We start from the raw sequence: 11,206 nt of genomic DNA, 5'->3' as shown, positions 1-11,206 counted from the left end.
AAACATTACACACTGCTTCACTTACCTTCACATGGAGACGATCAGCATCTGTCACAAACACCAAGTTCAGGAAAGAGGAACTTTGAAGAGGAAGGAAACACTCAGAGAGGCGTCCACAGACCAACATCCCACCTGTGGTGTGTGGTAACTTCTGAGGAAATTGTGATGATGCTCACCCCGCCCCCAATACACTCACAAAAATATACATCCTGCTCTACTATTGAGCAATTTATCAAGAAAGTGGATCTGACTAAAACAGCATTAGTGCTGCCTGTCTGCTCTCTACATGTATGTCTTCACCTTCCCCTAACTCGTTTGGCTCTCGGCGAAGGCAGTCGCACTTTTTCTCCTCTCCTCCTTCCCCTTATCTTCCCTGCTTAGCCTCTTGTGTCCTTGTCTTGTCTCGTGTGTATTACTTTTCCCTGGAACACTCTCTCACAGTCTGTTCTCTAAAACCTAAAAGGGAATTATGGATTTGATCAACTGGTCTCTGAATGCAATTGCCACCCTTTTCTCAACAAGAAGCCTGGGCCCGAGTGCCCTGAGGGACTTTCCCTGCCGGATACACGATGGACGGGTGGCAGAAATGGAGGATCGTGTGCCTGGCGGGACTGCAACAGGAATCGCAGCAGGTTTAGCTGTGCAACACGTCAGAAATTCACCTGTACCAAATGCAGGGATGATGGACACTGGATCTGCAAACGCTGTAAAGTCTGAAACACTTTGAAATAAAACAGACTTGTGTATCCATATATTGTGAATGTGTGTCTTTTATATGTAGGTTGTAAAACAGAGGTTTTGTCACGGTCTGGCTGGCAGACCGTGGGGATGTGGGGAAAGGAGGACCCAAAACGCAGACTCTGCGATGCAAACAGTGCTCTTTATTTACAGTGAAAAGCTGTAAACACAATAACTCCTCGTTGCTCCCTCGAACCCCGTGTGCGCGCTTCCCATGGCTCGTGCTCCCCGCTGTTGTGTTTCCGCACTCCCCGTGCGTGCTGCCTTTCTGGACCACTCTTCCTCCTGCAGGGAAACCATAGACGCAGCCGTCAACACTAACCCTCGGCGGGCATATACGAACAGCACAGACATAAGCTGACACACACTGACTTGGTACGATAACTCAATGATCCCGCGCCGGTGGGAGCTCAGACTCTCTCCTAAGTAGCTCCCCCGACGAGCCCTGATCACCAACAGGTGTGGCAGGATCTTCAGGTGTGGCCAGTCCTTCCGCAGGGCCACACCCATCAGGCCTGCAGGTGGCTGTGCTCCATCCTCCAGCCACACCCGCAGACATACACACCCACACCCTGCCTATACATACAAGTGGGACACAGACTAACACAGCACTGTGCAGAAAAACACACACATCACCAAATAATAATAATAATAATACAACAACAACAGTCAAAACTGCTCACGGACCCCGAGTCCTCCAGAGCCGGGTCCGTGACAGGTTTGGCCTGCCTTGGGTCTGAGTAAACAAATGCCAATGTACACAAACACACACACACACACACACACACACACACACACACACACACACACACACACACACACACACACACACACACACAGCAAATCTGCATTTATTTGTCCCACAAGTGGAAAATCTGCATTGTGTCATGGTTCGGATTTTGAGGAAGAGACTACGACTGGGATATAGTTTGGGTCAGCACAGATCATTTATTAAAACACACATTACAGTGTGGGAAGAGCCGGACTTCTTCTTCGTTTGCACAAAGACAGAAAGCTTTATAGTCATTATGACGTCACACAGTTAGACCTTACTGGCAATGATAACAGTTCCTCGCACTCAAAAAGTTCTCCTTATATGGACATCAACTGCTACTTTAGAGAAAAACAAGTGTGTAATACATTGTGCATTTTGTGATAGTGTAGCTCTCAGAGAGACTGTCCTAAGACGACCTTTCTGTTCTTATTAAGTGTGTATGTGAACGTGCGTGTTTTACATAACTCTGTATGTGCATGTTTGTGTAAGCCTGCAAGTGACTGCAGGAGGCCCAACTGGACCCTCTAGCTCGAGAGGTGCTTTCGCCACATGATAGAGTATTACATCTAGAATGGGTTTTATCCTACGTGCTCTGAAATAAACAATAAATGATACATGATAAACTGAAGATAAGTAATACAGACTAATGAAGTAATGATGAAATAATGACAGTGCCTGTAAATGATAACCAAGTAACAGTAAAATAACAGGTTTTCCTCGACAATTGTCATTGGAAAAAAGTGGGCAGTGCAAGACAAAAGCAGCTAAATAAAAACTGTACAAAGAGCATGGTATAGAAAGTGCACTATACAAACAATCTGGAAACATAAATATGGACACGTGTATTCAAAAATATTGGTGTGTGTATACACACACACACATTCATACATATATATATATACCTATCTATCTACGTGTGTGTGTGTGTGTGTGAGTGTGTATAACTAGACTTTATGCATAGATGTGTGGCTATATACATGTATGTACAACATATATACAATGTATGTATATATGTTTATGGACAGGCATGCAATGTAGTGACAAGGATTGACAAGAACTAATATTGCATATGAGAAATATTGCACATAGAAACTAACATGGTGTATTGTACGCTGCAGGTAAGGAAGGAAAGTAGCCTTGCAGGGAAGGAAAGACCTGAATCTCTCATGGTTGGGGGAGGGTGTTTTTGAACAACAAAAGCAGGAGAACAATGGAGCTGAAGACCTGTGAAAATCTCATTGGGGTGCCAAGAGGTGTTAGGGTCGGGGGAATTTACGCAAATTTGCGCAGGGCTAGTAAATCTAGTAGTAGGGACTTGCACCAGGGAAAAAAAGGCTCAGTAATTCTAGTGCTAGTCTCGTGTCTTTTTTGTATTACTTTCCCTGGAACACCCTCTCACAGTCTGTGTCTAAAACCTAAAAGAGAATTATGGATGTGATCAACTGGTCTCTTAATGCTATTGACACCCTTTAACGAGAAGTCTGGGCTCGGGAGAACCCGAGTGCCCTGGAGGGTCTTTCCCTGCTGGATACACAATGGACGGGTGGCAGAGGATCGTGTGCCTGGCGGGACTGTCGATCGAGGACGCTGAAGATATCTACCTATTCAGAACCATGATAACAGGGTTCTTGCTGATCGGAGCTGGCTTGGCCCTGGCTTATCGGAGAATTAAGAGAGCGGAACCGGTGCTTACGACTGCAGTGAATGCTCAGAATAACACCTTTGAGCGTATGTATGTTGGATTATATCAGGAAAGAATCAACTCAGAACAACATCTCTGGGCGGAAGCTGGATTACACCTCGGATCAGTTGGCTGCGGTCGTGAGGTCTCAGAATCTGCTATGTGAGCAAAAAAGAGTGACAAGACCACAGAATCGACGGCTAATAACATCACGGAGAAACTCGCAGCTATTAAGGGGAGATTGAGAGACCAGTGTCGGAGTGTTAAAAACAGCTTGAAATTCTCATGAGTTGTTTGCAAAAGAAAAATTACCATCATAATGCGGCTACCCCTTCGGCGCCAGCTGTGGGCTCAAGGCTGGAGCCGAACAAAAACTACCTGATAACGACTGTGTTGAGTCTGTTCCTTCCCATTCCCCACAAGGCCACCTGGGTTGGCTGGAAGACTGTTTACTTAGCCTGGCGGGGCGAAGGACACTATCTCAGCTGAACTATGGACACGCACACACATACATATACTGATACTGATAAGCACTCACTGACGCATCACCCTCCCTATCCAATGCCACCTCCAACGCTTACCTCCCCCATGATGTGGACATCGGGTCAGCTGGAGGCGCAGTCGAAGATTGCAGCGGTCCCATATCAGATGTACACACTGGAACACTTTCCCATGTTGCTTGTCTGTGTTTATTGTGTTATAGTGTGTTGATACCTGTGCATTCCTGTATTATCCTTTTGTGTTGCACATTTCAATGTTTTTTTTTCCTCGCTACCTGGCCTGACCTGTCTCCCCAATGTGATGTTTGCATTGTATGTACGGTCGGCAAGGTCTGTCATCTCGGTTGTGGGCAAAAGACCTGAAACTGACAAATAAAGGCTATCTCATCATCTCATCTCATCTTAGCTCGGTCATTCTCCACCACCCTTGGGGGCGTCTCCCATTTTGACCTTGGCACTTCCAGGCCATATTCGGCACAGATGTTTCTGTATACTATGCCGGCCACTTGGTTATGGCGTTCCATGTAGCCTGCACCTGGGGTCTTGCCTGGTGTGATAGACCCCAGCCTCTATGGATCTTGTACTCAGAGCTTGTTCTTGTGCTGCCATGATTAGTGCCTCTGTGCTGTCTTTCAGTCCAGCTTTGTCCAGCCACTGGTAGGATTTCTGGATATCAGCCACCTCCTCTATCTGCCGGTGGTACATACCGTGCAGGGGCCTGTCCTTCCATGATGGTTCCTCGTCTCCTCTTTCTTGGGTTTCTGCTGCCTGAGGTATTCACTGAGCACGCTGTCGTGATGTATTCGTGGATGTTCCTTGTCTCATCCTGGACTGTGGTGCTGACACTCACCAGTCCCCGGCCCCCTTCCTTCCGCTTAGCGTACAGCCTCAGGGTGCTGGACTTGGGGTGAAACCCTCCATGCATGGTAAGGAGCTACCTTGTCTTGATGTAAGTGGCTTCTATCTCCTCCTTTGGCCAGCCTATTACCCCAGCAGGGTGCCTGATCACGGGCAGGGCGTAGGTGTTGATGGCCCGGATCTTGTTCTTACCGTTCAGCTGACTCCTCAGGACTTGCCTGACCCTCTGCAGGTACTTGGTGGTTGCAGCTTTCCTAGTGGCCTCTTCATGGTTCCCATTCGACTGCAGAATCCCCAGGTACTTGTAATTGTCCTCTATGTCTACAATGTTGCCTTCTGGTAGTTTGATCCCCTCCGTTCAGACTACCTTCCCTCTCTTTGTTACCATCCGATTACACTTCTCCAACTCGAACAACATTCCGATGTCATTGCTGTATATCCTGGTGGTGTGGATCAGTGAATCGATGTCTCGTTCACTCTTGGCATACAGCTTGATGTCATCCATGTACAGGAGGTGGCTGACAACTACTCCATTCCGTAGTCGGTATCCGTAGCCAGTCTTGTCAATTATCTCACTGAGGGGGTTCAGGCCTATGCAGAACAGCAGTGGGGACAGAGCATCTCCTTGGTAGATCCCACACTTGATGGTGACTTGTGCTATGGGCTTGAGGTTGGCCTCCAGTGTTGTCCGCCACATCCCCATTGAGTTCCTGATGAAGGCTCTTAGGGTCCTGTTGATCTTATATAGTTCTAGGTATTCCAGGATCCAGGTGTGGGGCATTGAGTCATAGGCCTTCTTGTATCAATCCAGGCAGTGCACAGGTTGGTCAGTCTGGTCCTGCAGTCTCGGCTGACTACTTGGTCTGCCAGTACAGGGAGTGCAGAATTATTAGGCAAATGAGTATTTTGTCCACATCATCCTCTTCATGCATGTTGTCTTACTCCAAGCTGTATAGGCTTGAAAGCCTACTACCAATTAAGCATATTAGGTGATGTGCATCTCTGTAATGAGAAGGGGTGTGGTCTAATGACATCAACACCCTATATCAGGGTGTGCATAATTATTAGGCAACGTCCTTTCCTTTGGCAAAATGGGTCAAAAGAAGGACTTGACAGGCTCAGAAAAGTCAAAAATAGTGAGATATCTTGCAGAGGGATGCAGCAGTCTCAAAATTGCAAAGCTTCTGAAGCGTGATCATCGAACAATCAAGCGTTTCATTCAAAATAGTCAACAGGGTCGCAAGAAGCGTGTGGAAAAACCAAGGCGCAAAATAACTGCCCATGAACTGAGAAAAGTCAAGCGTGCAGCTGCCAAGATGCCACTTTCCACCAGTTTGGCCATATTTCAGAGCTGCAACATCACTGGAGTGCCCAAAAGCACAAGGTGTGCAATACTCAGAGACATGGCCAAGGTAAGAAAGGCTGAAAGACGACCACCACTGAACAAGACACACAAGCTGAAACGTCAAGACTGGGCCAAGAAATATCTCAAGACTGGTTTTTCTAAGGTTTTATGGACTGATGAAATGAGCGTGAGTCTTGATGGGCCAGATGGATGGGCCCGTGGCTGGATTGGTAAAGGGCAGAGAGCTCCAGTCCCACTCAGACGCCAGCAAGGTGGAGGTGGAGTACTGGTTTGGGCTGGTATCATCAAAGATGAGCTTATGGGGCCTTTTCGGGTTGAGGATGGAGTCAAGCTCAACTCCCAGTCCTACTGCCAGTTTCTGGAAGACACCTTCTTCAAGCAGTGGTACAGGAAGAAGTCTGCATCCTTCAAGAAAAACATGATTTTCATGCAGGACAATGCTCCATCACACGCGTCCAAGTACTCCACAGCGTGGCTGGCAAGAAAGGGTATAAAAGAAGAAAAACTAATGACATGGCCACCTTGTTCATCTGATCTGAACCCCATTGAGAACCTGTGGTCCATCATCAAATGTGAGATTTACAAGGAGGGAAAACAGTACACCTCTCTGAACAGTGTCTGGGAGGCTGTGGTTGCTGCTGCACGCAATGTTGATGGTGAACAGATCAAAACACTGACAGAATCCATGGATGGCAGGCTTTTGAGTGTCCTTGCAAAGAAAGGTGGCTATATTGGTCGCTGATTTGTTTTTGTTTTGTTTTTGAATGTCAGAAATGTATATTTGTGAATGTGGAGATGTTATATTGGTTTCACGGGTAAAAATAAATAATTGAAATGGGTATATACACACAGATATCCCCCTAAAATAGCTAAAACTAAAAACAAACTAAAAACTACTTCCAAAAACATTCAGCTTTGATATTAATGAGTTTTTTGGGTTCATTGAGAACATGGTTGTTGTTCAATAATAAAATTATTCCTCAAAAATACAACTTGTCTAATAATTCTGCACTCCCTGTATGTGTTATTTTGTGCTGTACTGGCCAAACTAAAGATCTGCTGAAGTGTTGGAAATGATCAAGATGTTTATTTTGGACGATACAGCAGAAGATCAGACATGAAAGTGGAGATAACACAGAAGACCTGCAGCAAAGGGTCAAAGGTCAGACTGGGCCCCTGTATTCAACAATGAGCCAATGATCATCAAGCAGTGACTAAAGCAGAGCCCTGACATTCTGACATTCATCACACAGTCAGAACAAATGTCTGCTGATGACTTCATCTCATGAAACGACTGATAGATGTCAGTTCATTGATCAGCTGAGCTGCTGATCTTCATCGTCACAGAAACATTCAGCTTGTTTCAATCAGTAAATAACTCCCACTACTCCCAGTTTGAACTGTTCCCACTCAAAATGCTGTGAGAACAATGATCATTGTAGAACTTCACAAACATCACGTGTTGTTTTCCACATGTAAGATCAGCAAACACACAGAAACTTCCTGTTGCCACACACGGCCTCTAAAATCTCTTCCACGCTTTCTGTCTGAAGTCCACTCTCTGTGTCGGATCCACAGGAAACAACAAGATCTTATTAACATGGTTTTCAATGTGTCTCCTTCCAAAAAGTCCAACCAATGAACAAATGTGTGTATTTGTGGAGGCCGAACAAAAGCATGACACATTTCTCTGTTTCTATAAACTGGAGTCAAACACAAACATGAAGAGTTTCACTGACAGACTCCAAAATGCCCCCACAGTGGATCAAAGGGAAATCCTACAGTGTGGCCAGAGACTCTTAATGGCTCCAACATCAACACATCCACAATGTTGGATCCAGTTCTGCCTCACAGAGTTACTAAGACACACCCTCTGCCAGCATCACAACAGCTCCACCTGCTTCACCTGCCTCCTCAGCATCTGTACACCTGAAGAGAAAAGAAAGGCTCCAACAGCTCAAATCTACAAAGGATTCATGAAGTTTCATCCAACAATAACATGTTTGCCTTCCACAGTGTGCTGTTAGACACCACTGTACCTCTGCCATTTCAAAAAGAGCAGCTTGGGAACATTTTGGCTCCAAACACTTTGTGTTTAAGTTCTTTGTTTTCTTTGTGAAGCCGACAACATCTGGAGCTTTGTGACTCATAGAAACATCATTTTGTTCTTTAGATGACAGCAGATTGGGACTGAATAATCAATCACTATCAAACCAATAAAGACAAACATGCTGATTTTACAGGAACTTTGTTGGAGAAGCTGCAAAGACATGAAACTGGTGGAGATCCCAAACCAGTTGATAGTGCTGGTTATTCCAAATAAAGCTGTTTCCCTTTGAGATGAAATGACTTTGTGTCCTGATATATAATAAAGATGTTGTTGTTTTTGAGCCCCTGTATTAAAAGTAGTTTAAAGTCAGCTTGAGTTTGATGTCTTTATGTCAAAGCTGCTCATGATGTTGAGCTGCTGATGGAATAAAAACAATATAAAAGCATGTAGTCCAGACTTAAATGTAGCCTGTTGTTAGCTGAGGTCCACACACAGTGTTTGACAGTGTAAAGTGTGTGAAAGGGCTGCTGGTGGAGCTCACTAGGATGAGCAGGTGACCACGAGGTGGAGAGCAGCTGGCCTGGCTTTGACCCGGGCCACGCCCCCTTTCTCTCTGCTTTGCTGTCACTTATCTTCACTGCTCTGTCCAATAAAGCTGAAAAAGGCCCCGAATCAAAGAAATCTGCTGCAGCCTCTGAAATGTCTTCTGTTTCCTTCCCGACGGCTTTTTCACCGTCAGCCCATCAGACAGTCCAGCAGCATTTATGATGATGTCATGATGTTGAAGAGGCTGCTACGGTGGCCTCCCATGACCCCCAGCCTCATCACAGCTGAGATGCAGACATTTGAAAACATTCAGCAGACAACTGAATAACAGTCCAACACAACAGTCTGTGTGCAGACACACACTGACCTTTCATATAGTCAAACACAGCTGGTTGAGTCATTTCTCTGTGAGTCTAAAGTGAATCTAGTATTTGAAAGTCCACTTCCTGTATTTGTTGTTGGAGACTTCTTCAGCTTCTTCTCAAGGACATCAGCTGCTTGTTTGGCAGCAGAGGCAGTTAAGAAGCTTCCTGAAAAACACTGAACAGTGAGTTCACTGTGGCATATGACAGATTCAGCTTTCTGTGTGCAAATGTGTCTGTGTCGACCTTTCAAATGCTGTTGAATCCAAAACATCAGCGGCTCCTCGGCTGCTCACTTCATGCACTTCTGTCTGTGTGACAGTCCAATGACATCACAGCTGTTTCCAGCCCCAGTGTCTCAGGACTGGACACCTTTAAACATGTCGAGGATCAAACAGCGTCCAGCTAAACACACATGAAACTATCAGAGCTGACAATCATTCCAATAACATCTAATGGTTCATGTATGTAGACACAGGACTACAAGGAAATGGCTCTCAGCATCTGGCTGTGGGAACACATGAGTCCCTGTTTGTGTTCAGATTGTGTGCATGTTTTAGACGTGTGTCACATGTAGAAACACAACAATCCCACAATGACACACAGATGTGTTTGACACAGCTGTGCAGCTGTAAGTTGTTTCTAATGATTCATTGAAGCTCTTCTAACATTCTGGAGACGATCAGTACATGAATCTGTTCAACACGACAACAATTTGACTTCAGTGTGAACGTTTGCATTAAATAACCTTCTTCATCCAGCTGACAGCATCTTCATCCTATGATGTGAACAGTTCCTCCTGTTGATGACAAACCTCTGACAGGATCTGCTTGAGGAGCTTTTTCATGTGCAGCTCTCTGAGCTCAGGGCTGAGCTGCTGTTTCATCTTTAAGAGCTGCTGCCTCCTCGCCGGACTTGTTCTCCTCTTCTTCTCCTAATGACACCATTTCTGCTTCATATTAAATTCAATAAAGATGCTGACATGTATCTGTAGCAACAACATCATTGAATCTAGAACAACTGGAGCCAAACCAGTGGCTCTGCTGGGATCACTGGTGAGCCAACACTTCCTTGTTGATGCAGATTTCAGGGCTTCCTTTTGCTCCTCCGTTATAACTGTTCTCTCTTCTCAACACATGATGACACAAAGGAATCAGCAGTGACAAAGATGATGCTGAAGAGAAGCACACACTTCACACATATAACAGAGCAGTGCAGTTACACACACCTCTGCTCGACATCAGGCCTCAAACAAAGACACAAAACACTAACTTGACTCTAAACAGAAGAAACGAGCAGCTGTTTCTGTTCTGTGCTTATTTATATTTGACACACATGCTTCTCTTTGTGCAAACACACATCGCACTATAAGGGTAACCTCGCACACAATGATTGGACAGCACAGTGATGATGCTGGGAGATCCTATACGCAGCAACACAGAAACACTGAGAACTTTAAACAATGATGGAAAGTGTTATAAATGACTTGTTGGCCTCTGATCTGTCACAAACAGCTGAAACGTGTCTCTCATGAGTCACATGAAGGTTTTTGACAGAAAGGACAAAAAGTAGCTGCAGTCAGTTTGTGTCATTTTTATATTTATTCATCTGGGAGAAAAATCTGAGGGACATTAAAATGTGTTTTCAACAGAGACAAGAACATGAATATAACAGAACAGGTAAATGAACATGTTTCAAGTAAACAGCTGGACTGATCAGGTCCAAACACAGAGTGATAAACTTGTCAAACAGCTGTCATATCTTTATATAGAAGCTCTTTATAAATGCTGCTCACTGCAGTCTGTTTACTAATAATGTCAAAGTGTTAGAAACACAGAAACATCAGAATGGTCTTTGTTCACAGAAACCTGTCTGGGATCCTTTGTTGTTCTTTTGATGCAGAGTTACATTATAAATATAAAGAGTTATTTCAGAGTCTCATCAGTTTCCCTGCATGTCTTTATTTAACACATCAGCAGGGCTGAAGCTCTCATGTTAAACACACACTGATCTATGGACACGTTCATGTGTTTCTAACAGAACCAGGCTGTTATCAGCCTGCACTAACATTATGTCACACACACTGAATGTAACAGTGACAGTTTACATCATCACACAATCAGCTGTGATTGTTTCACTGTCATCAAACGAGTCAACAGGAAGTAGAATCAATAGAAACCAATCATTTCCTGACAGCATGTCTGATGGAAATAAGTGCAGATTATGTATGAAGTCTAACTGCACACAGTAACTGTGTTACAATAAGGACTTAACAGCGCCCTCTGCTGGAGTGTTTCAGTACTGCGTTAACTAGAATACACCACCTCCTC

The sequence above is a fragment of the Maylandia zebra genome, unplaced genomic scaffold, assembly GCF_041146795.1.
Source record: "Maylandia zebra isolate NMK-2024a unplaced genomic scaffold, Mzebra_GT3a scaffold11, whole genome shotgun sequence".
Taxonomy (NCBI): Eukaryota; Metazoa; Chordata; class Actinopteri; order Cichliformes; family Cichlidae; genus Maylandia; species Maylandia zebra.
The sequence above is the reverse complement of the archived record's forward strand: the minus strand, read 5'-3'. Positions refer to the sequence as shown.